This window comes from Adiantum capillus-veneris, chromosome 3 (genome assembly GCF_014529385.1).
Source record: "Adiantum capillus-veneris isolate H3 chromosome 3, ASM1452938v2, whole genome shotgun sequence".
Classification (NCBI taxonomy): domain Eukaryota; kingdom Viridiplantae; phylum Streptophyta; class Polypodiopsida; order Polypodiales; family Pteridaceae; genus Adiantum; species Adiantum capillus-veneris.
The window spans coordinates 100780983-100806640 of NC_140933.1; positions in this window are offsets into that span (position 1 = coordinate 100780983).

A 25658-nucleotide genomic window follows, 5' to 3' on the forward strand; every position below is an offset into this window, starting at 1 on the left:
TGCAATTTTAGCGTACATGTAGATGAACCGTCTATAATATCCACAATGCCCCATGAAGGCTTGTACCCGCTTGACTATTGTTGATCTAGGCAAATCAGCAATGAAATGAATTTTTCAATATCAATAGCTATGCCATTTTCAGACACTATATGTCCAAGAATTCTTCCTTGTCTACCCATGAATGTACACTTTTCAGGATTTAAGCAAATCCTATAAAGTCTACATTTTTTGGATACCTTTTTGAGGTGTTCAAAATGATCAGCCCGGATTGATGAATGTACGCATAGATCATCCATATATACTTCTAAGAATTTCATAAGATATTCTTTAAAAGCATATCTACTCAACCTTTGAAATGTGGCTAAAGCATTAGTTAACCCAAACGGCATAACCCAATAGGCAAATATACCCCATTCTGTTGCAAAAGCAGTTTTATGCTGATATTTGAAGGAGTACGAGCGGAAGTGTGACGCGAGAGAGAGTGCGAGAAGAAGAGCACGACGATATGGTGAACTCGCTCTACTGTAATGTGTAGAGCATAGTGAGTTCTTATTAGGCTTTTACAAAAGAATATGTGTACATACCTGGCGGCCCGCCCACTTACCTGGGCGACCACATTGGGCTTTATACCTCAACAACCTCCCACTTAAAGTCCAATGTGGTACTTTAAGTGTGAGAGAAGCTACTATACAAGCTAATATACAAGAGATGTAGAGAAGTGATGTACTACCCTACACCTAACTGCTTGCGAAAATGCGCAAAGCTCTCTGAGGGAAGTCCTTTTGTAAGTAGATCAGTAGGATTTTCTGTGGTGTGAACTTTGACAAGCTGAAGTTGCTTATCCTCGAGAATTTCCCTGATGAAATGATACTTCACATCCACATGCTTTGTCTTTGAGGGATAAACTGGATTGCGAGCCAATTGTATAGCACTTTGACTGTCACAATATAACACAAGCATCTCTTCTTTGATTCCCAAATCTGTTACTAGTCGATTAAGCCAAATTGATTCTTTGCATGCCTCTGATGGTGCAACATATTCAGCCTCTGTAGTAGACTGAGTAACACAATCTTGTAATCTAGAAGGCCATGATACTGCTCCACTAGCCAATGTAAAGACATACCTTGACGTAGACCTTCGGTTGTCTAAGTCACCTGCATAATCTGAGTCTGTAAAACCCTTTACACTTAGCTCTTGACTCCCATAGCATATGCGCATACTCTTTGTAGCTTTCAGGTATCTCAATATTCCTTTCACTGCCTCCCAATGTTTCTTGCCTGGGTTTGACATGTATCAACTTACTACTCCCACTGCAAATGCAATGTCTGGGCGAGTAGAAATCATTGCATACATCAAACTACCCACTGCAGACGCATATGGAATCTTATTCATTTCAGCCTATTCTTCCTCAGACACAGGACAATCTTGTTTGCTAAGTTTCACATACGGTGGCAATGGAACACTCAATGCCTTTCCCTTCTCCATATTGAAACGTTGCAAAACCTTGTCAATATACTCTGTTTGAGATAAACAAATCAACTTCTTTGATCTGTCTCTCTCAATGCGCATACCAAGTATATGACTTGCCTCACCCATGTCTTTCATGTCAAACGATTTTTCCATCTTTGACTTCAAAGCTGAAATTTCTTCCAAGTGCTTGCCGGCAATCAATATGTCATCCACATACAAAATAAGGATCAGCCAACTGCCATCCTTAGCCCTCTTTGTATATAGACAGTGATCGAACTCACTACGTTTGTAGCCTTGAGAAAGCATAAACTTGTGGAACTTATGGTACCATGCCCTCAGTGATTGTTTTAAGCCATAAAGACTCTTTAACAACTGGCATACCAAATCATCCTTGCCTTTCTCAACAAACCCTTCTGGCTGCTGCATATAAATTTCCACATCTAAATCACCATGCAAGAACGCTGTCTTGACATCCATTTGGTGCAACACCAAATCTAATATGGCAACCAATGCAAGAAAGCATCTCAATGTAGTCATCTTGACCACTGGAGAGAAGACTTCATCAAAGTCAATGCCTTGTTCTTGCTTAAATCCCTTGGCAACGAGCCTTGCTTTGTACTTTGGCTGACTATCATGAGCAGTGATCTTATACCTGTAAACCCATTTACAAGGTAGAGCCTTTTTGCCCTGTGGTAATTTAACTAGCTTCCATGTCTGGTTTTTATGCAGAGCTGTCATCTCTGACTGCATGGCCAATTGCCAATTCCCAGAGTCCTTCATTTGCACTACTTCCTTGTAACATGAAGGCTCATTGCAATCGGTCAACATGACATAGTTCATAGATGGAACAAACCTATCAGGAGGTCGCGTGATACGTCCATATCTATGCACAATAGGTGGCTCAGGCTCAGCCACAACCTGTGGTTCCACTCTATCCTGTCCTTGCTCCTCTTGAGCCCTGACATTTTGTCTTGCACGTGCAGGTCCATCTTCTTGGAAGACAACTCTTCTAATCTCCTCAACCCTCTCTAGTTTAGAATGATATTTGGCTTCATTAAAGTGAACATCATTGCTACGGATAACCTTTCTAGATTCGGGATCCCAAAGTCTGTACCCCATCTCACCAGAATTACCATAGCCTAGAAAGATGCACTTTCTACTCTTTGGCTCAAGTTTGTTCCTAAATTCCTTTGGAACGTGAGTATATGCCTCACAGCCAAAGACTCTGAGATGCTTGTATGAGGGCATTTTTCCTGACCATACCATCTCTGGCACTGAATCCTTTTGCAAAACCTTGCTAGGAGATCTATTTATAAGATGAACAGCTGTTGATACAGCTTCAACCCAAAACCCATTTGGCAGCTGTGCATTAGACAACATACTTCTGAACTTCTCTTGTATGGTCCTATTCATCCTCTCAGCAACACCATTTTGAGGAGGATTGTAAGGAGCAGTAAGTTCACGTTTTATACCTTTTGACTCACAAAAGTCCTGAAAGGCCTTTGAAACATACTCTCCACCATTGTCAGTGCGTAAGCATTTAAGCTTCTTGCCACTCTGATTCTCCACAAGTGTCACAAACTTTTTGAAAACACTAAACGCTTCATCCTTGTGCTTGAGAAAGTAAACCCATACTTTCCTCGAGTAATCATCTATAAATGTCATAAAGTAAGAAGCTCCCCCTAGAGATAGGTTAGGCATAGGTCCACACAAATCACTATGAACAAGTGCCAAATGTGTATCTCTTCTACTGCTTCTATGCTTATGTGGATGCTGTGTTTTCTTACCATACAGACAATTTCACAGAATTCAAAATCATTAAATGAAAATCCAGGAAAATAACCAGAACGAGACAAGATTTCCATTCCCTTCTTGGACATATGTCCTAACCGGCTATGCCACAAAGAAACGTTTGGCTGCTCGGTTAGATTGATTACATTTTTAGAGACATTTGATACATAAATCATGTAAAGTCCTCCAGACTTTACTCCGTGTGCTACTGTCATCAAACCCTTGGATATCTTCCCTATGTTTTGTCCAAAAGTGGTGACGTAGGCAGCATCATCAAGTAAACCTGTGCTGATCAAGCTCTTTGTAATTGCGGGAACATGTCTCACATTCTTCAGCGTGAAAGAAGAGCCATTCTGAAACTTCAATTGAACATCTCCAACACCTAAGATCTCACATGTCTGCCCATTGCCTAGCCGAACATGATCTTTAGTGGTCACATAAGAGGTAAACCACTCCATAAGAGGTAAACCATTGTATTCTTCAAGAAGTAGCTGTCTCCTGACACTAGACTGTCATCCTCTGCAACAGTGTTTGTCACATTTATTTCTTGAATCTTCATTGAGGACTTGTTCTTCTCACCATGGTATTCAGATTTCTCTTTGCCTTTTTCTGCTTTCCATTCTCTGCAGTCTCTTTTCATATGACCGTTCTTGCCACAATGGTAGCATTCTATGTCACTCTTGCCTTTAGCATTGCGGGACTTGCTACGAGACTGATTCCTCTTTCCACCTTTGTACTTTTCTTTGGTCCTTCCCCTGACAAATAAGGCTGTTCCTTTGCCTTTGTCCATTGTCTTTCTATTGGTTTCTTCAGTAAGCAGACTTCCTTCTACACCTACTATGTTCAAACCATCTGGAGGTGCAGAATTACTCAAAGCTGTGCGAAAAGTGTCCCAACTTTCCGGCAATGTGATCAACAGGAACATAGCTCTAACAGGTTCATCAAACTTGAAACCTTGAGCTGACAATTGACTGTAGATTGTGTTGAATTCATTCAGATGATTGGACATAGGTGTCCCTTCTTTCATATTCAAGTCAACAAGCTTCTTAAGCCAGTATACCTGTGAAGCTGCACTCTGCTTCTCATAAAGATCACTCAGCTTTAACCATTCTTGATAAGCCGACATCTCGTCTGCTACATTGAAGTAAACGCTTTCTACCAAAGTCAGCATAATGGTAGAAAGTGCCAATTCATCCATTTTGCTCCATTCATCTTCGTCCATATCTTCTGGTTTTATCCCCTTGAGCTTTATAGGTTTTATCTGCTTCTTTTGTACCAACACGTGCCAAATATGCTTCTTCCACAATGGGAAATTGGTTCCATCCAGCTTCTTGATATTGTAAAGAGCAGTGTCCTTTGATCCAGCCATAGCTACGCTTCACAGTAGTTTACTTTCCTGGGAAAAATTCGACAGAGTTTGTCCTGTAAACTGACCTCTGAACCAATATCAACCTGTCAAATGAACCAAGAAAGCTTCAGATTCTGCATAAATTTTGGCAGAGTCTCCTTTGTAAAATGGCTTTGGTGTACTCAAAATTAGACCAAAAAACAGCTCAAAAAACCACTGTCTCTCTAACACTGTAGGCTGTGGGTAAACCTGTCCTGCACCTGTACTGTCTCTCACTGTCCTGTCACTGTCCTGTAAGCATAGACTGCAACAATGCCTCAACGGCAGTAAAGCAAAGATGCAATCCAAACTTTCTAACTCACAGTCAATACATCCTAGCTGCCTATCTAAGGGTGCTTGAGGGATCGCTCCAAGACCTGTATCACTGAAAGGATCTCAAAATTCGAGAATCCCCCAGCTCAATAAAACCTCACTCGACCCTCAACAAAGGCTGCAGTAAATCTAACAGTACATAGACTTCCCACAAAGTCATATATCCACAAATTTCCCACTATATGCTGTAACCGCTGCGGCGGTTGTTTGCTGCGTGACTCACAACCAACAAACCCTCAACAGACATACATCATCTCTAACAATACATCCCATGTGGAAGTACTACAATGTTAGGATGAAATCTGGAATATCAAGCAGCAAACACAAGCTACCTGATGAACTAGTGAATGTCGCCTACAATGTGTGTGTAGATGCGCCCGTGTCGTATGTGACATGCCTCCAAGAACTGTGAGCTGTCCTTCGATGTGTAGATAGCCACAAATCAACACTCTGGGAGTGTCGATATTCTCAGCACCTGCAGTCGTAGGCCGAAACCCCACATTTGCAGAGTCGGATCTGCACCCGCTGAGACCACGTAGTCGAAAATGGCCTGCGTAGAACTTTGTCGAAGCCGAATGGTGGCCGGGATGACCTCAGAATGAAATTCTGAGAACACCAAACCCTTAGGACTCTCCCACAAGATTTGGGGCCGTGTCTTCACCTGTCGAATTTCACTCCAATCTGAGCAGGTGACTCTGGCTCTAGCTACCTGCAAATGCTGTCCCGAGCCTCGATCTGAGCTCTGATACCAGTTGAAGGAGTACGAGCGGAAGTGTGATGCAAGAGAGAGTGCAAGAAGAAGAGCACGACGATATGGTGAACTTGCTCTACTGTAATGTGTAGATCATAGTGAGTTCTTATTAGGTTTTTACAAAAGAATATGTGTACATACCTGGCGGCCCGCCCACTTACCTGGGCGACCACATTGGGCTTTATACCCAACAATCTTTTGGGTCAACCAAAAGTTGATTATATCTCGAAAAGCCATCTAAGAAACTGTAAGCTTCTTTTCCTACAACTCTTTCTAAAACATGCTTAGTGATTGGAAGAGGAAATTTGTCTTTAATGGTAGTTGCATTCACTTTTTTTAGATTAACACACACTTGTAATTTTCCATTCTAATCACAATTGGAGACACCCAATCTGTGTGTTTAATTTCATTAATGAATTCCGCTTCCTTTAGTTTTTCAATCTCTTCTTTTATCTTCCTGGTAAATGTTTTATTATAGATGTATGGCCTTTGTCTACTTGGTTTCACATCATCTCTCATGGGTATGGTATGTTGATAGGTTTCTGGATCAACACCCTTGAGATCCTTGTAAGACCAAGCGAAGATATCTCGGTATTCCTTTAGCAAGCTCAGCAAGAGCTCTTCCTCTTCTTCTGTTAGGTCATTTGCAATGTAAGAAGGTCTAGGCTCTTCTCCTGGTTCAGCCAGGTCTATCTTTTTAGCGTTTGCAGGCCCTTCGTAGGACTCGCCCTGTTTCCGTAGTTCCCTTACAGGTTGTTCAACTATGATTTTTTTATCTTGGAGAGTATACTTTTTGTAATGGGATGGAACACTCATTACATCCTTACCATCCTCTTCTGTGGTTTCCATTTTTGTCATATATATCTCCTTTAGAGATTTTTTCAACTCCTTATATTTCTTTTTGCACTCGACTCGGATCGTGAGTGGTTTCTTATCCTGTGGGTTCGCTTGAGTATCCTTCCTTGATTTTCTCGATGTTTTAAACATCTTTGAATTTTTGTTTGAAGGATATTTTCTAGTGATTTTGTCCTTGACACAATCATTTGCATCTATCTGCATCAAGAATTGTGTTCTACTGGAGACTGATGGCATAGGTCGTGTTTTCACGTTTCTGGTGTCTCTTTTTTGTCTATACCATTTTTGTCTTCTTGATTTCTGGTTAGGAAAGTCAAAAAACTTTTCCTCCCCCCCTTTCAAGAGTAGCTTAGTTTCCACATGTTCTTTTTATGACCCTGAACCTTGTGAGGTAGCTGAGTGTTCATCTAACTCATATGTTGCATCTAATAGAGGTCTGAAAAGATTTGTTGAGCTTTTATCAAGTCCTTGGGTTCCTCATCTTTGTCTTCAATGTTAGGCTGAAAGCATGTTAACCTGTCGCGCTTTTTGTGCTAGTTAGCAGTTTCAAGTTAGCACATCTTCGAAAAGTTGGACGTCCGATAAATTTTTTACAAATAATATCAAAAATTTTCAGAGGTTGTACATTTGGATTCCTTGTTTCAAGTGCTTTCTATTGATATATCATATGTCATAGATCTTGGAGATGTAGCTCAAGTTATTGTATTAGTTAGCATATGTCAAAATTTTGCTAGTTAGCATTGTCCGGGACATGAAAAAGCATGACAGGTTAACATGCTTTCACCCGTTAAGGATTGAAATCATTTGGATGGGAATTATGTCATAGCCATCCTCATTGCAAAATTGAGTAGGCATAGACGTATTTACACATACATCCACGGTCACTGAGTCCACTCGAATGGCTCAAAAAAATGCTCTGGAAAGGGTTCAGGTACATAGGCTTCGTCTGTGCAGTCCCTTTCTAGAATACATTCTTCTCGTTTTAAACTCCCATTTTCTGAAGCTCTACACATCCAAATAGGAGTGTCTTTGTTTAACCAGGATGAAAGCTTAGTTTTAGTCGAAGAGACTAAATCGAACTCTTGTATGGGTGTTTTCAAGACATCTCTATAAGTGTGATCTTTTAGATTTACTCTTGTTATAGATCCCACTTGCTTCAGGTATAGATAATTGTTTCTCCAATCTTGGATAAGCTGTACCTGTTGCATGAAAGGTCTTCGCAATATGATTTCATAATTGAGTTTTTTCCCAAAGTCTACTATGGAAAAAGTGTGCTAATACTCAATTCCACAGGAATTCGCTATCACCTTTTTAAGCATCCTAATGGTCTCTCAATATGTCCGTCAACCAATTGCAATTTCATTCCAGTTTGTCTAATGGCTGGTTGTCCCCAGGATTCCCATACTGCTTTGGAGGCTATGGCTATGCTTGCTCCACTATCCAGTATTGCCATGGTTTCAATGTCATTATATTTCACTGGGAGGGTGGTGTTTTCTTATTCCCCTTCGTAATATTCTCCAACTTTGTTCATTGGAACAGATTGAATCTCTTTGTTGTTCATTTTGTTTTTTAATTTTCTCAAATTTGTTGAGATTAGCTCCGTTATCCCCACCTTCTCTAGGGTTTTTTGTAGATTATTCCATAAGTATGGTCTGAGTTTTAACAATTCTCCCAAGGTAAGAGTGCTTTGGATGGGTGTAGACATGATTGAATGAATGTTGTCTACTTCTAGGGTCTGTTCAACTCTTTTTACTTGAGTGGTCTTACACACTATAAGTTCATCTTTATTATCTCCCAAGTAAGAAGGTAATGTTTTCAAGGTCAATGGTTTCGACATTCCTGAAGCTTCAGATCCGCAATCCCTGTACAAGGATTGTACATCAATATTCATGTCAGAAGGTAGGTTATCCAGCCAGACTTCCTCTATAGGAGCTGACTTTAGAGTTAGGCTCCCATCATTGATCTCTCTAGAATTTTCCCATAAGTGTCGTGGCCGGTATTCCTTTACGAATGGAATTCCGTCTTCGTTGTCCGACATTATAAGTTCTGATTCTTCTGTTTCAAGGTGGGTTTCTTCCACCACATCAGATTTTTCTTTTGTTTCTCTTAACACAAGCTCCTTACGTTTTGCAATACTTTCAAGCTTGGGTTTTTGTTTTTCCAGCATTTCTTGTGTGATTCTTACCAAATTTTGATAAGCTTCTAGCTTAGATGCTTCCATGTCTAGAGAAGGATAGTTTTTCCATTTGTTTTCCATGTTTTGGTCTGCTCTAAGTTCTGCTTGGTAGGCTTCCAAGGCGGCATTAATAGGCTCAAAATTTTTATCAACCAGAATGGATCCTCCAGATTTCACGGTTGTTTCCTTGATTTCACTTACAATTTCTTTCACCTTTTCTTGGAATAGCTTTTTTGCTTTCTCCTTGATTTCAACCCGTTGTTTTTGTTTTTTCATCTCATATCTTTTTCTTTTGCTTCTTTTGATCCTTTGACAGGAAATTTTCGAGTCATGAAAGGAGTTGTGTTTCTTTTTCTTGGCATGGGCTCTAGTGATTACCTTGATTGGAACAATCGGTTCACTCTCTAATGAGCTACTAGGTATCACTTGGATTAAGTTTAATACTATTTTATCCTTGTTCAAAGGATTTATAGGATAATCTTTTGGAAAGTGTTCCCCCTTTTTGCAACATTGTATGCAATAGGCTTCAACTGGCTTGAGGTTTTTGTCAGGCTATGGACATCAGGCTATGTACATTCATTTTTCCAATGATCATCTGCACCACACTTGTGACAATTTCTCGTTCTTGGCTTAATCATGGGTCTTACTATGGGAGGTCTGACACCTTGATTAGCTACATAATACATTGGTGCAAGCTCTCGTGGAGCATAAGTCACGGTTTCTTCCATTTGTGATAGATGTGAATTATACCATTCTCCTTCTACCATTATTGTAGATGGACTAGGCTCTTCATAGGGTGTAACAGGCACTAATGCTTGTTCATCTATGAATCCTTCAAAGTGCATGTACTTTATAGGCACTGCATTATGTCCTAGGTACGGAGGTTGTTGACCCAACACAGGTTGAGGTCTTTCCATACCCATTGGTGGGCTTTGAGCTTGGGCCATATTAGGATGACATCTGTACATGGGTTGTCCCTGTGGCCTCATGGGCACGTACGTACTGAACCTTCCAATCATAGTTTGGTTTGAAGTAGCACTCGTGGGTCTCATGGTTGGTCCATTTACCCTCAATTTCACACCATTTATGTGGCCTAATTGGTTGTCCCTGTTGAGGTATCCCTTGTCCTCGTCCCCTCATAGGTGCTTTTTGCATGGTTTTCATCATGTCATTCATCCTTTTCAGCATATCTTCTATGTCTAAAAGTGTTGTTGCAGCAGCCGTTCCCACCTGTGCTGGTTTAGTGGATGTTGTTTTCTTGATTTGGTTATCCTTAGGGACATCTTCTTTGTTAAAAAATATCACAGTTGTATCCTAAGTCAATAGCATCTGACACACACTCTTCTGGGGTTGTATACTTTTTACTATAGAGTATAGCATGAAGTGCTTTGTTTAGCGTTCCCTCTAGAAACAATGATACGAGTCGTTCTTTCTACAGGTATCTCTAGCCCTTGGTTTCTGGCAATGTATTGTTTCATTCAAGTTGCACAATCCCTAACAGACTCACCATGTTTCTGTTTAAAGCTTACCGTATTATTGTTTGATCCCCGTTTTGGAACAAGCAGCTACAAATCCTTGAGCTAATGTGTTCAAGTCCATGATTGACCTTGGTGCAATGTTTTGGAACCATGTCAATGCTTTTCCTTATAATGTCATTCCAAACCCCTCAAATTGAGTATAGAAATCGAATATATGTTCTGCTTTTAGCACTTGCTAAAAGCTTGCTAAGTGGTCGTATGGATCCCCTGATCCACTGTATTCTAAAAATCAGCTGGTCTCATGCGTCTATTTGGTTCAACTCCCGGTCTCATGGCAGTTGGTCATGTTTTGAGTCCTTCAAACTAGTCTGTTGGAAATAGTGACTTGTGCAGCCCTAGACTGGCCTTAATGTCACCCGGTTTTCTATGTGATGAGGTGGTTTCTGGTTTCTTAACATTACTCTCTGATGATCTCTCACGGTGTTCATCTCTTGGAATTGTTTCTGGTCCTTGTCCCAATATCCAATCCCTTATGGAATACCCTTGGTATTTGGTTTGTTCTACCTCCTCAGGAGTCATCATAACAAAGTTGTTGTTAATATAATCCCTAAATAGGTTGGTTGGTAGGTCTGCTGATCCCTTATCTTTGATCTTGAAGATATAGATGATCTTCATGGTCGTTAGTGGTCCTGATTTGGCATGCGAAGTCCACAGAAGATCTATTATGTTTCTATCTTAATATCTCGGAAGACAACTAGCAACTTGCATCTAGCTCAAGCTACACTCAAGTGACTGAAATCACCAAAAGCCAATCGCTCATCGACAAACAAATCACATCCGTTACAGCATCAAATGGCATCCAAACGTAGCGAAACTTCTAGGACATTTTTATAAGACATAAGCACACATGCTTATGGTTTCAAACTCCACTTTAGGTCAAGTTCCAAAATTGCGATTATTAACAGGAGTGGATTTTTGACTTAGTCATTGTTGACCTAGAATGCATCTAAATGCTTAGCAATGATGCCCCAATACCCCGGCTATGCTTAGTATTTGATTTGAAAGTGTAAATTCCTAGTTATGATGAAATTAGGCCGTGGGTCGGTGACACAAAAAGCTACGAATTACTGTGAACTGCTTACATCAATGCATAGAGCTCTTACCTACGGCGGTTGTAATGCAACAAACGTGATTGCAATGTGACAATGGAGGAGGGAGTAGGAAGCGCGAGAAGGAGAGGAGTGAACGCCATTACCTCACGCTATGTATTTTATTATCCAAAACTTGAAATTAACTCACAAAAATTGGCTTTTATACCTTAGCCAAGGTTTTTGGTGGTGAAAATTAATAATCTCGGAGTTCTACCAAAGATGGGTTATGACAGGTTGATACAATCTGGAAGCTTGTAGCCCCGGCTCATTAATTACAAAGTTTATCCAAGAAATAAGGAGTTACAATATTCTTGATTTATCAAAATAATAAGTGTTTTATAGTGAGAACTCCGAAAAATGGTATTCGTGTTAGCTTACTTCTAACAAAAGGATATTTTGCATAAGAAACTATCCTGTAGTGAGCTTCTCTATATGTATTATATGCATTTGCAGGTGGAAAGATGAACAACTTAAGGAGTCTCTTCAATGATTTTTGGCCTATAGAATTGTTTCTATGATTGACTTTACCGAGAATTACACTTTTAAAGAGCAAAATGGAATCCAGTCCATGCATTGGCACTCCTTCCAAGTCACAATTTTGGTGCATAGAAACCACTTCTAGGTGAACGGTGCGGTCAAAAAGGTTGTTCATTTCTATATACTTGATGACAAACATCATGATACATTGTTTGTTCAACATTGCTTACTACTGCATTACAAATGGTTGAAAGAACAAGGGCTAGCACCAAGGTATCATTGGGTGTGGTCAGATGGAGCAACATCCCAATTCAAGGCAAAGGGAAAATTTTACTTTGTTGCACGATACAAATGGCTCACAGGTACTGAAATGCTATGGAACTTCTTTTGCTCATGTCATGGCAAGAGTGAACATGATGGAGTAGGTGCAGTTATTAATGAGCGTTGACACAAGAGAAACTCAAGGTAGATGTTGTACTTATGAAATGTGGAAGAGATATCGTGGCCTTTCTATGTCTCAAGTATTCGGGCTCAAATGGAGAAAGCACGTCATTCTAGGAGATCAAGGAAGGGGAAGTAGACCACAAAATCAAGTGGGATTGTGAAGCTATTCCTCAATATCAGTCCATTCATAGTGTTAATGGATATGATTCTTGCAATGCCCAAGCACTTAGGTCTAGGTGGTTGGCATGCTTCTCCACTTTGTGCTTGCAGGGGGCTTGGAGAATATGCACAAAAAGGCCTATGTTGAAAGCCACATGTATCACATTATTGTCCCCATTGATGCACTAGATAGTGATGATGAAGAGGATGCTGATGAGCCCTTGTAAATAGACCATCATGATGTTTTGAGTGATGTTCTCACAGTTGGAGACAACTTTTTAGTCAATGCAAAACCAGCCAATGATGAAGGTGCAGAGTTTTACGTTCTCAAGTGCATTGAGTCAAAGCAGAGGGCCAAAAGGCACATGCAATATGGATGGGTAAATAATATTGAGAGGGGGTCCTCCTTTGTACTGAAGATATTCTATGGAGCAATTGATGGAAGAACATACACCATCCTGCAACAAAATCCACCTACTCTTTTGTACTCACACCTTTTGAGAGCCATCAAAATTCCCATGGAAGAAGTGGAGAGTTGCAATAATCTATATAGAACGTCATTAGAAGTTTACGAGGCGGTATATAATAGCATGTTGATAGAATTTGAGGTAGAAAATAGAGTAGCCGTTGAGGAGGATGAGTGCTGAAAAATATGGCCAATGTATTCAAAACCGTTCTTAAGAATGTACTACATTTGGTTGTCGCCTCTTCTCTTCTCAAATCCTCTCATAAGAATGTACTGCATTCCGTTGTTGCCTCTTCTCCTCTCAAACCATCTCACTATTTCTAAAAAATGTATGTTGTTTCTTGTCCATTTGCTTTCAAGCAATCAGTGAAAGTTCTTCCAGTAATTAGGTTTCTAAATGGTTTCTACCATTGGTTTCTAGGACATGGCTTCTACCACAGCTTGTTATGGTTTCTAGACTAGTTTCTACAAGGCTAGAACAAATGTCAATTTTTTTTCTACCACTCCATGAGTGGTTTCTACCATTAAAAGGTGATTTCTATCAAAAATCAACAACAAAAGGAATAAAGAAGCAAACCTGCTAGTAGCCACACACATGTTTTTCCTCAAAAATGTCAGAAAACTGATGAAATCTTTTGCATATTAAAAGGGTGACTCCCATCATTACATTAATTTAATTAGTCTAGTTTACAACAGGTTTTTTGTTGGGGCTATTAAGAGAGTTTACAAAAGGTTTGCTATTTTTGTTGGGATTTTGATTGTTTACTTTGCCGCCGGACTTTGTAATCGACCTTTGGTTTCTCTACTTCCTCCTCCCGTCTGAGATGCTCTAATATTTCTCTCTCCACTCTTTTCCTCTCTAGACATTCCTTCTCATGCCTTTGAGCTTCTAGATCGGCCTCCATTTGTCGCTGTAAGATCACTTCCCTCCAGTCCTGATTTCTCTGATGCATTGCCAGTTGGCTTATGACTACATAAACAAAATGCATCCTTGTCGATATCAAACAAGTAGTCAGTTGTATAAGCATTACGATCCTCTATTTGTAACCATATAAAAAACCAGTCTTTTAAAGTGTCTGCCAAGAAGTCTTGTTGCTGCTTTTCAGTCTGCTGCTCCAAGCTGGGAGCAAGAAGCCGAGTTCCTTCATCGTTCTGGCACACTTTGCACCTGTTACCATCAATGACAAGAGTGTTTTTGCGCCTAAAATGCGGGTTTTTTCTACAAAATAACTTCAAGTCTTTGAAGAATAAAGGCTTATTGTGCATCATCCAAGACACCCTTCTACAATCTTGTTGTGACATAACATGTGATAGCAAAGGGTGCTACCATTAAATTTTGAAGACATTGTCTAGAATTCCTTCCACTTTAGGTGTCATGCAATTGCTCCATATAAACACACTAAAAAATTTGATGCACCGATCAAAGAGTGTGTGGTTGTTTTTATGACAATACATTTCTCAGGAGTGCAAACTACATATGTGCTTTATCATTTCTCCTGCATATGGATTTTCACCAAAGAAGGTCTCTGTAATGGTAACTTTGAGGCCATGGAAATCAAGTACGAGGGCTCTTTATCATATTCCTTTAGCTTTGGCACCCATATTGGGTATGGTAGAGAATACCACTCAACAAAAATGACATCCCTAGAGGGATGTACGTTATTGGAGTACTCTTAAATTTTCCTCCTACGCATGACGTTGCACTCTAGGCACTTCTTGGACTCAATTTTATCTCTTTTGAGCGGCTTGGCCTTTTTGATTTGCCATGTCCGGGCCATTTCCCATGCATCCTGCAAGGGAAACACTGCAAGTTTCTCCTCCTTTGCAATGGCATCATTTATTGCATCTAGGTTTACACCTTGATCAAGATTGTGAAAACCGGAATAAGCACAAGATGTACCTGTTATGAACAACCAAAATGCCCATCTTTTTAGTAGTAATCTCTCAAACCAATTTAACAACACTTGAGTCAAACAAAGGAAATGGACAAAAAGTAGTTGTTCTATTCGGCTCCAAAAGGAATTACAAGGCTAACACACACTGGAATTAAAAGGCTTTTCAATTGCACTATGGCATACAAAATTGCACAACACTGATATTACAACACATAGTTCATGCTCGCATGCTAATGCACATTGTGATGTCAGGCCGTTGTGTTGCACAACAATAAGCAGTTCTATGTACATAGATTTTGATAGCATTTCATGCTCATGAGGAAATCTTTTTGCGTGCACAAGTCTCATGTGATTTGTACTTTCTTTTTTTGTGTTTTGGTGGTGACTTCTCAGCCATCTCTACATCTCCCTTTCTTTGAGATCTCCTTCCATGGCTATATTTGAGTGTCCTGTTTCTAAGTGTTGTATCTTCTTTTCTGGCTTTGCATGGAAAAAAAAGTTGTTTGTTGTATCAACTTCTCAGTTTTGTCAACCACAACATGCACATCTTTCTCACCAATATCTTGAGACGACTTCTCGGCCACCTCCACATTTGGCCTCTCCCTTTCAATAGTGCACTTCTTCTTGGAAGACAAGAAGCTCTGGAGTGTCACCCCAGTGGGAGACTCTTTGTCATCACATGGTATCGAATTCTCAATTTCATCGACAACAACATCCAAATATCTATCACCAACCTCCATGTTGCTCTTATCAAATCCATCGCTAGTTGGTAGGCTTGATGCTTCACTTGCACACAAAACTTGCACTCGAGGACTGCTTGTGGTGCCATTGGGACTCACTATAGGATCCGAGAAAAAGCGTATGGACTCTCTGATAGACATGGTGAGGGGGGCGTACAACAAAGGAGAGAGAGAGAGAGAGAGAGAGAGAGAGAGAGAGAGAGAGAGAGAGAGAGAGAGAGAGAGAGAGAGAGAGAGAGAGAGAGAGAGAGAGAGAGAGAGAGAGAGAAGATAAGAGGATAAGAAACTAAAAAAAAAAGAGTTCATCATTAGTTTTTGATCCCTATAAATGCTTTACATGGTGTTCAAACACACTAGGTGGCCGCCCAAGTTGGGCTTTGACCCCAACACTCACACCTTGCACTTTGGGAATGCTCTTAAAATACTGGGTGCCGATAGTTTACAGTGATGAACCAGCTTGTGGGCCTTCAAGACCACCTGCACTATGTACAAAAAAGACTTGGAACGTTGTATTTGTGGTTTCTAGCATTTTATTGGTGGTTTTTACCATTATATTAAGGGTTTCCACCATTGTATTCGTGGTTTCAACCACTATATTGGTGAATTCCACCACCACAAAATGAAGTACTCAGCATGAAATCTGAAAACCCAGCTACTTTTAACAAGTTTTACTAGGTTTCCATCATTGTATAGGTGGTTTCCAACATTGTATTGGTGGTTTTTACCACTATATTGAGTTGTATTGGTGGTGTCAACCACTATATTGGTGAATTCCACACCACAAAATGAAGTACCCACCAAAAATTCTTAAAACCTAGCTACTTTTGACCAGTTTCCATAGGTTTTCACCACTATATAGGTGGTTTCCAGCACTATATTGGTGGTTTCTACCACTATATTGAGGGTTTTCATCATTGTATTGGTGGTTTCACCACTATATTGGTGAATTCCACCACCACAAAATGAAGTACCCACCAAGACATCTTAAAACCCAGCTACTTTTGATCAATTTTAATAGGTTTCCACCACTGTATTGGTGGTTTCAACCACTATTTTTGAGGTTTTTACCATTGTATTAGTGGTTTCAAATGTTGTATTGGTGGTTTCAACCACCTAGGACTGAGGTACCCAATAAGAAATCTTACAACCCAACAACTTTTTACCAGTTTGAATAGGTTTCTACTAAGTCAATGGTTTTCACCATTCCTTTACTAGTTCAAAGTGCAACCAATTCTAGATTCTAGAAGTTCTACTTGTGCTCTATACTGTTTCTACCACTTTCCACTTGCTTTCAAGAAATTCAAAATGATTTCTTTTAGCAATTGGGTTTCTACCATGTCCAAAATGGTTTCTATTGGTGCCTACCATTGCACTATTAGAAACAATGTCTTGGTATGGTTCCTAGACTAGTTGCTACCGGTTCACTTTGTTTTCACCCTTGCATTCATTGCTTTATATTCTTGGAAATTATGGTTTCTAGTAGGCATGTTGGTGCTATCTACTTATCCCAAATCTTATGGTTTATCATTCCAATGATCATTTCTAGCAAGTCCAAAGTGGATGCCACCAATACCAGAATGGTTTCTACCACTCCATGGGTGGTTTCTACAAATTGTAATATCATTTCTATGGCACTGGGTTCTCCCCCCACCAATGTTCAGGTGCGGTATATTGGTTTCTACCATAACATTGGTAGAATCAATGTCCTAGTGTGCTTCATAGACTAGTTTCTACTAGGTCACTAGTTTTTAGATGGGCCTTCACTGCTTTATAGTGCATGCATTAGTGGTTTCTAGTAGGTCTACTGGTGATTTCTACTTATCCCAAGCTTATGGTTTATCATTCCAAGGATCATTTCTAGAAGGTCCAGTGTGGGTTTCACCTGCACAAGAATGGTTTCTACCAGCACTCTATGGGAGGTTTCTACCTATGATAAGATCATTTCTATGTCACTAGGTGCTCCCCCCACCAATGTCCATGTGCAAATCTACTATGTATTAAAGAGAGCCAAGTTTGAAAATGAACATAAAAGCTAATTGGCAACTAATGGTGGGCACATTTGTCGTGAAACATTGCTAATAACTTGATTGTTGCAGCCATTGTACATGCACATGTTTCTACTTCCACACATATGTGCAAAGCGTAAGAGATGGTAGGGGTGTTTGCATTGGAGCGTACAAACACCCACTCCCTCATTGTCAAGGAATCCCAAGCTGCAGGATACACAAATGGCTTTGATGATGTGACAACTTGATCTATGACTGTCAAACGGGGGAAATGGATGAATTGTATACACATAATTTTGCTTTAGAATTTTAAGTATGTCTTTGAAAAACTTGAAGAACTCCAGCTTGTGAACATCTTGGTCAAGAAATTCTTGCACCCTATCCCTCTCTGCCTAGGAAGTTGTTGCACACTTCTCATAGTTAGGCATCTCTGAAACTCCTAAAATCTGTAAAACTTCCTTTGTAGCTTCAATGTCAACAAAAAGTCTTATGATTTCCTCCGTGTTTTTAGTTTCACTGATTGCCTCTATTCCTTCCGATTGGCACTGAGAATCTGCTAGTTTCTTTTGAAATACAGATACGCCATTCGACAGACCTTGTTGTTTGTGCTTGTTTGCCTTTGTTGCCTCCAAGTCTACATTCATTCTCTGCAGCTGCTCTTTCTTCTCATGAACCCTCTCATTGAAGGTGCTAACCATTTCTTTGCTGCCAATATATGGTCTTGCAAGTCCACATTTATAGTGGCCATTTCCTCTACCTCATGCTTCCCTTCAAGCTTTCCATTGAGTAGAGGTGATTCCACAACTCGTGTGGCCCCATTGGCCTCTCTCCACCTGCCAACTTTTTGGGCATAAGTGCCTTTTTTATGACATTGTCCACAACTTCTTCAACGAACATGACAAAAAAAAAAGGTTTTTTTTCCCAGTATTTCTTCTTTGCTGGGCTACCAACTATTTTCAAGAACAAAAGCATGAGCATAGGCAATATAAACAATGTAATTTATGGTAGGCTCTTGGTATACCTTATGGTGATGCAGCATGAATGACTCATAAAACTCTGGCTTCAGTGTTTTACAATGTACCTTTGGACTTCATCTTTGGATCTCTTCAAACATGGTGAACCACATGCCTTTGGGCACATCATTGTCGCTCAACTATCCTCGACTCTCACCGACAAGGCTAAGACCATATTCCTCCTTACTACAATAGAACTTTCCTTGGTGTGGACATTCGATTTTGGGCATTCCAATGAACACTTGTTGCACACACAAAATACCTCACATGAAATCGATAAACGTGCACTGAAAAGTCATATAATGATTCAAGTACATGTCCGTGTAATGCTCTTCTTTCCCATGACAGTGGAATGCACTCAATCTTAAAGCTTGTCTCCCCCATTGTTCAAGGTCCTTCAGGTAGGGTACTTCTCAATGTCCATGGTGCTTTTGTTTCTTATGAACTATCTTTTTCAAGCTTCTACAAAGTCTCTCTCTCTCTCTCTCTCTCTCTCTCTCTCTCTCTCTCTCTCTCTCTCTCTCTCTCTCTCTCTCTCTCTCTCTCTCTCTCTCTCTCTCTCTCTCTCTCTCTCTCTCATGTGTGTGTGCACTCGCTCTCTCGCTTGTGGTAATCTGGGCCATGTTTCCTCTTATTTTCATCATTGTCCACTTGGGATTTAAAATTGATAATGTTTACAAGTGCTATAAATCACAAGCATTCAAGCTTTGGGTTTTAATTACAAAAAGTGTATGTACCACCTTAGCATGCATTGACCGAGCTTGTGTAGTGAAAAAGGCTCATGCAATGGAGTATGAATGATTAGAAAATTATTCTATAAGATGGTATTTAGGCTTACCTCTGCTACCATGGAGAGGATTCATCATGTAGCTAGGGGAGGTTTTAAGAGTTGGGGATTTTTCATTTGACAAGAGGGGGTTAACCTTATTTGGAAAGAAATTCCTCTTCCAAACAAAATTCCTTGCAAAACTCCTTTCATTATCATAAAACTACTCTTCAAAACTCAACTTCCTCTTGAGAGAATTAGGTATCAACTTTATTATGTCACTAAAAACAAAATGTTAGCCACATACATTTTAGAGAGGAAAAAAAAATATTATATTTCTCCATTTACCTTGAATGCATTATCAAAGAGAACTTTGTGAGCCTTACATAAAAGGCTTTTTTTAAAGATAAATTATAATGCCTCTTTTTTTTTTTTTAAAGGTTGGTTTCAAAAATTCCAATACTTAGTTGCCTTGAATTTATGGCATATATCTATCAAGTACTTTAGGTAAATGAATAAGAGTAACTTGATAAGGAAAAAATAGATTTTTGTGGGTGTTTAGGGGTCGCATAGAGATTAATCACCATTCATCATGCATACTGTCTAGATAAGTATGATTTTAAGGAACTTATGGTGGATAAAGAGAATGATTTCTACTCTCTCTGGGCCATATTATCATGGTACCATAAAGAACTTGAAATAATGAAGTTTGAAGTAACATGGGAATTGAAAGATTCCCAAATTAATTAATATGGTGTTATTATTATTGATCTTCTTCCTTCTACTTGTTCTTCTCTTGATCTTGAGTTTGTTGAGCATTTGACTTTGAGCTTGGATACTTTGCTCCTTCACCTGCTTTCATTTGCACTCTTTTTGGACTCTACTTCTTTGAAACAACTTTTGTTGATTCTTTGGGTATGTCAATGATGACCTATTCTCTTGGTTGCTTTTCTTTCTTCATTTGTACTTTGGCATCATGTTCCAAATTGTAGCTATCTATCTCACCTTCTTTGTTTTCACATTCACAAACCTTGTTAGCTTCCTTCAACACCTTTATCATAAATAAGGGAGTTATGTCATAGCCATTTGAAAGTTTGTCTTTAACATCATGTGGAAGATCTGATATAGAAACTTTGTCAACAATTTCTTTGCAATCACTTGTTTTTTAATTCTGTGTTTTCTCAAAAATATTTTTGCTTTCATGCTCCACCAAAACCATTAGAAAGGGTTTTATATCATAGCCATCTTTGTCGCAAAATTTGGTGTTGGTCACCTCATTTACCCAAACATCAAGAGTCACCAATATTTTCTCCCATCCAAAAGGTTCAAACAAATCCTCTGGAAATGGTTCCTTAATGTAAGCTTTGTCTTTTACTCAACACTCTAGGATGCAGTCTTCCTTTCTAAGATTTTTGCATTCTAATGCTCCACACATCCAAATGTGCATTTTTCTTTACAACCAAGTAGGTACCTCCTTTTCCAATTCAGTTATGGAGTTCAATTCAGTCACCTCCTTTTCCTGTTCAGGTACCAATATTTTCTCCCATCCAAAAGATTCAAACAAATCCTCCTTAATGTAAGCTTCATCTTCTACTGAACACTCTAGGATTCCATCTTCCTTTCTAATTTTGATACTCCACACATCCAAATGTGCACTTTTCTTTCCAACCAAGCAGGTACCTCTTTTTTTTGTTCAGCTATGGAGTTTTATTTTCCCCCTGGGGCTCGCTCTATATCTCCATAACTATGATCTTGATAGTGATTTTTGTAGTGACCTCTTTATGTCTCAAGTAGATAAAGTCATAGCCCAAGTCTTGTACCATTTTCAGCTAACGCATGAATGGTCTACCCAATATGATATCAAAGTTGCTGATCTTGTCAAAATTCACTATAGCGAAGGTGTGCTCATACACAATTCCACACGAGCATACAATGATTTGTTCTAACATTTGTACTAGTCTCGCCATGTATCCATCCGCTAATGTGAGTTTTACTTAGAGCAGGATTTCCCCATTTTTCCCACATCCCCTTGGTTGCTATGGAAATTCTTACCCCACTATCTAATATTGCAACCGTCTTTACTCCTTTGTACTCAAGTGGTAAGGTGGCGTTTCCTTCCTCACCTTTGTAGTAATCGCCCACCTTGTTTATTGGTACTGGTTTTGCTTGTCATTTCTTAGGAGAAGTTTCATCCATGTTTTCACCTACAAGTTTGTCATGTAAAGGGATTTTCAACCCCATCTTTTCTACGTTTTTGCTCATTTGGCCCTATAGATTCAGTTTAATTTTTAGCAACATTGCAAGAGTATTAGTGCATCTTATAGGGGATGATATCACTTTTTGTAAGCTTATGGTGTCTGTCATCAAGCTTATGGTATCCATCATCTTTGGTGTGGCTTTCCACTGAGAAGGTAATACTCTAACCTCAGATTTTGTTTCAAGTTCTTCTATGAAACATGGAAAAGTCTGTAGAGAGTGTGGTTTTCTCTCTTGAGATGGGAGAGACTCGACATCCCCATATAGAGATCGTATATTCCCTGGGAAAAATGCTAGATCTATGTTTATCTCAAGGTTATGTGTTGACTATAAAGTAGCACTACCATATTTTTGGTTTTTGATTGATTCCCATAAGGAGTGTGGCCACAATTCTTCTACCTCCGGAATACGCATCACTGCTTGTGAGCCCACCCCATCTGTGGTATTGGCTACCTCCCTTGTATCTAAAGGTGCTTCAACTTCCGGCTCTTCCTGGTCTCTATTTACAACACGTTGGTTATCCAATTCCTGGATTCTTTTACATATTAGAACCTCTATTTTTGGAGCATATTGAACATGTGGTTCCATATGAGCTTGGGTCTTGGATGAGCTCCTTGCACATTTGCAACCTCTCTTTTTCATACCTTGGATGAGGATACATTAGCCATATATTCTTTTGGGTTTGATTGGGTTTAAGCCTAGCTTCATAGGCCTTCAAAATTGCGGCTAAAGGTTGAAAAACTTTGTCCACTAATATTGAACCACCTGATTTAGTCTTTGAATCCTCTACTCCCTTTGCATTTTCCTTGCTCTTTTGATCGTGTTTAATTTTCTCTTTTGTTTGATACAGTTCTGTTTCTAAATCTGGTTTCTCTTGCAGCCTCTTTGCTTTCATTTATCTTCTTTGTCTTTCCATTATTTTCTTGCATTCTCACCGATATGTTCACGATTTATTTTTGAGGTGGCAAGGTGGGTTACTCACCAACGATTGTGTTTTTGGAAGATTCTTGAGCTTGAACTCAAGTCATCACCTTTAAAGGAATTGTGCATTCTACTTCAAATCTAGTTGACAAAGGTATCACTCATGCAATGTTCATTGTTTCTTCTCCCTTGTAGTCTAGATTCTTAGCATAGTGTTGGAGTAGATGGTCTCTCCCACATCCATCACACAGGATCCAAATAATTCTATTTGTGGACCCTTCTTTGGACAACATTGTGCCCAACAATCACCTCCAGATTCATAGCATGGACCTTCTTGTTTCATACTTGTTGATCTAGCCAATGGTTTTTCTTGCTTGGTTATAATTTTCTTCAAACCATACTCTTGATTGGCTATGAACATGAGCGTATTCAAATCCATGGAGTACTAGTTTTGTATGGTTTGCAGATGGATTGGCTCAGTGTAGTTGACTACTACTCTACCATCATTCAAGAGGTGCTTATTGCCCTAAAATTTGTTGCGACTTTGGTTGAGTGCTACACCTTGGAGTGGGGTGATCCCCTTCACAAGTATGACATCTCCTCAATTGAGTTTGTGGTACATTCAGGTTTTGTATGTACACATCGTTTATCCTTTTAATCACCTTTCCGACCACTTGGTCAAAGCTCTACATTGTAGCAGTTTGAACATCTTGCTTTATTGCAAATTCACTCTCTGGAGAAGAGGCACTAGTAGTCACACTGTCTATGTCGTACGTCACCTCTCCATAGGCCTTGCAATGGTCAACTATATATATAGAACTTCTCTAGTGACTTGCTCAAACATCGTGCATCCTTTCAAATGTAGGTCCTTTTTTAGAGTTTCATTCCTCAAGACCTCTATAAAGAGAACTAATAATATTTCATCTTGTGGTAGCTCTCTCACAAGACCTCTGTCTATATACTATTTGAAGCAAAGAAGAGCTTCCTTCAACACCTTTATCGTAAATAAGGGAGTTATGTCATAGCCATTGGAAACTTTGTCTTCAACATCATGTGGAAGATTCGATATAGAAACTTTGTCCACAATTTCTTTGCAATCACTTGTTTTTTCATTCGCAGTTTTTTCAAAAATAGTTTGGGTTTCATGGTCCCCCAAAACCATTAGAAAGGGTTTTATATCATAGCCATCTTTGTCGCAATATTTGGTGTTGGTCACCTCATTTACCCAGACATCAAGACTCACCAATGTTTTCTCCCATCCAAAAGGTTCAAACAAATCCTCTAGAAATGGTTCCGTAATGTAAGATTTGTCTTTTACTCAACACTCTAGGATGCAATCTTCCTTTCTAATATTTTCGCATTCTGATGCTCCACACATCCAAATGTGTATTTTTCTTTACAACCAAGCAGGTACCTCCTTTTCTAAATGAGTTATGGATTTTAATTCAGTCGCCTTCTTTTCATGTTCAGTCTCCAATAATTGCTCCCATCCAAATGGTTCAAACCAATCCTCCTTAATGTAAGCTTTATCCTCTACTGAACACTCTAGGATGCCATCTTCCTTTCTAATTTTGATGCTGCACACATCCAAATGTGCACTTTGCTTTCCAACCAAGCAGGTACCTCCTTTTTTTGTTCAGCTATGGAGTTTTATTTCCCCCCTAGGGTTCACTCTATATCTCTATAACTATGATTTTTGTAGTGACCTCTTTATGTCTCAAGTAGATATAGTCATAGCCCAAGTCTTGTACCATTTTGAGCTAACACAAGAATGGTCTACCCAATATGATATCAAAGTTGTTGCTCTTGTCAAAATTCACTATAGCAAAGGTGTGCTTAGACGCAATTCCACACGAGCATACAATGATTTGTTCTAACATTTCTATTGGTCACGCCATGTATCCATCCGCTAATTCGAGTTTTCCTTAGAGTAGGCTTTCCCCGTTTTTCCCACATCCCCTTGGTTGCTATGGAAATTCCTACCCCACTATCTAATATTGCAACCGTCTTTACTCCTTTGTACTCAAGTGGTAAGGTGGTGTTTCCTTCCTCGCCTTTGTAGTAATCGCCCACCTTGTTTATTGGTATTGGTTTTGCTTGTCATTTCTTAGGAGAAGTTTCATCCATGTTTTCATCTCCAAGTATGTCATGTGAAGGGATTTTCAACCCCACCTTTTCTAGGTTTTTGCTCATTTAGCCCCATAGATTCGGTCTAATTTTTAGCAACATTGCAAGCGTATGAGTGCATCTTTTAGGGGATGAAATCACTTTCTGTAAGCTTATGGTATCCGTCATCTTTGGTGTGGCTTTCCACTAAGAAGGTATCACTCTAACCTTAGATTTTGTTTCAAGTTCTTCTATGAAACATGGCAAAGTCTGTAGAGAGTGTGGTTTTCTCTCTTGAGATGTGAGAGACTCGACATCCCCTTATAGATATTGTATATCCCCTTGCAAAAATGCTAGATCTATGTTTATCTCAAGGTTATGTGTTGATTGTAAAGTAGCTGCACTACCATATTTTTTGTTTTTGATTGATTCCCATAAGGAGTGTGGCCACAATTCTTCTACCTCCGGAATAGGCATCACTACTTGTGAGCCCACCCCATCTGTGGTATTGGCTACATCCATTGTATCTAAAGGTGCTTCAACTTCCGACTCTTCCTGATCTCTATTTATAATACCTTGGTTATCCATTTCCTGGATTCTTTTACATATTAGCACCTCTATTTTTGGAGCATCTTAAACATGTGGTTCCATACGAGCTTGGGCTTTGGATGAGCTCCTTGCACATTTGCAACCTCTCTTTTTCATACCTTGGATGAGGACACATTAGCCATATATTCTCTTGGGTTTGATTGGCTAGCTTCATAGGCCTTCAAAATTGCGGCTAAAGGTTGAAAGACTTTGCCACTAATATTGAACCACTTGATTTTGTCTTTGACTCCTCTACTCCCTTTACGTTTTTCTTGCTCTTTTGATTGTGTTTAAGTTGCTCTTTTGTTTGATAGAGTTCTGTTTCTAAATCTGGTTTCTTCTGCAGTCTCCTTGATTTCGTTTATCTTGTTTGGCTTTCCATGATTTTCTTGCATTTCTCACTGATATGTTCTCAATTTATTTTTGAGG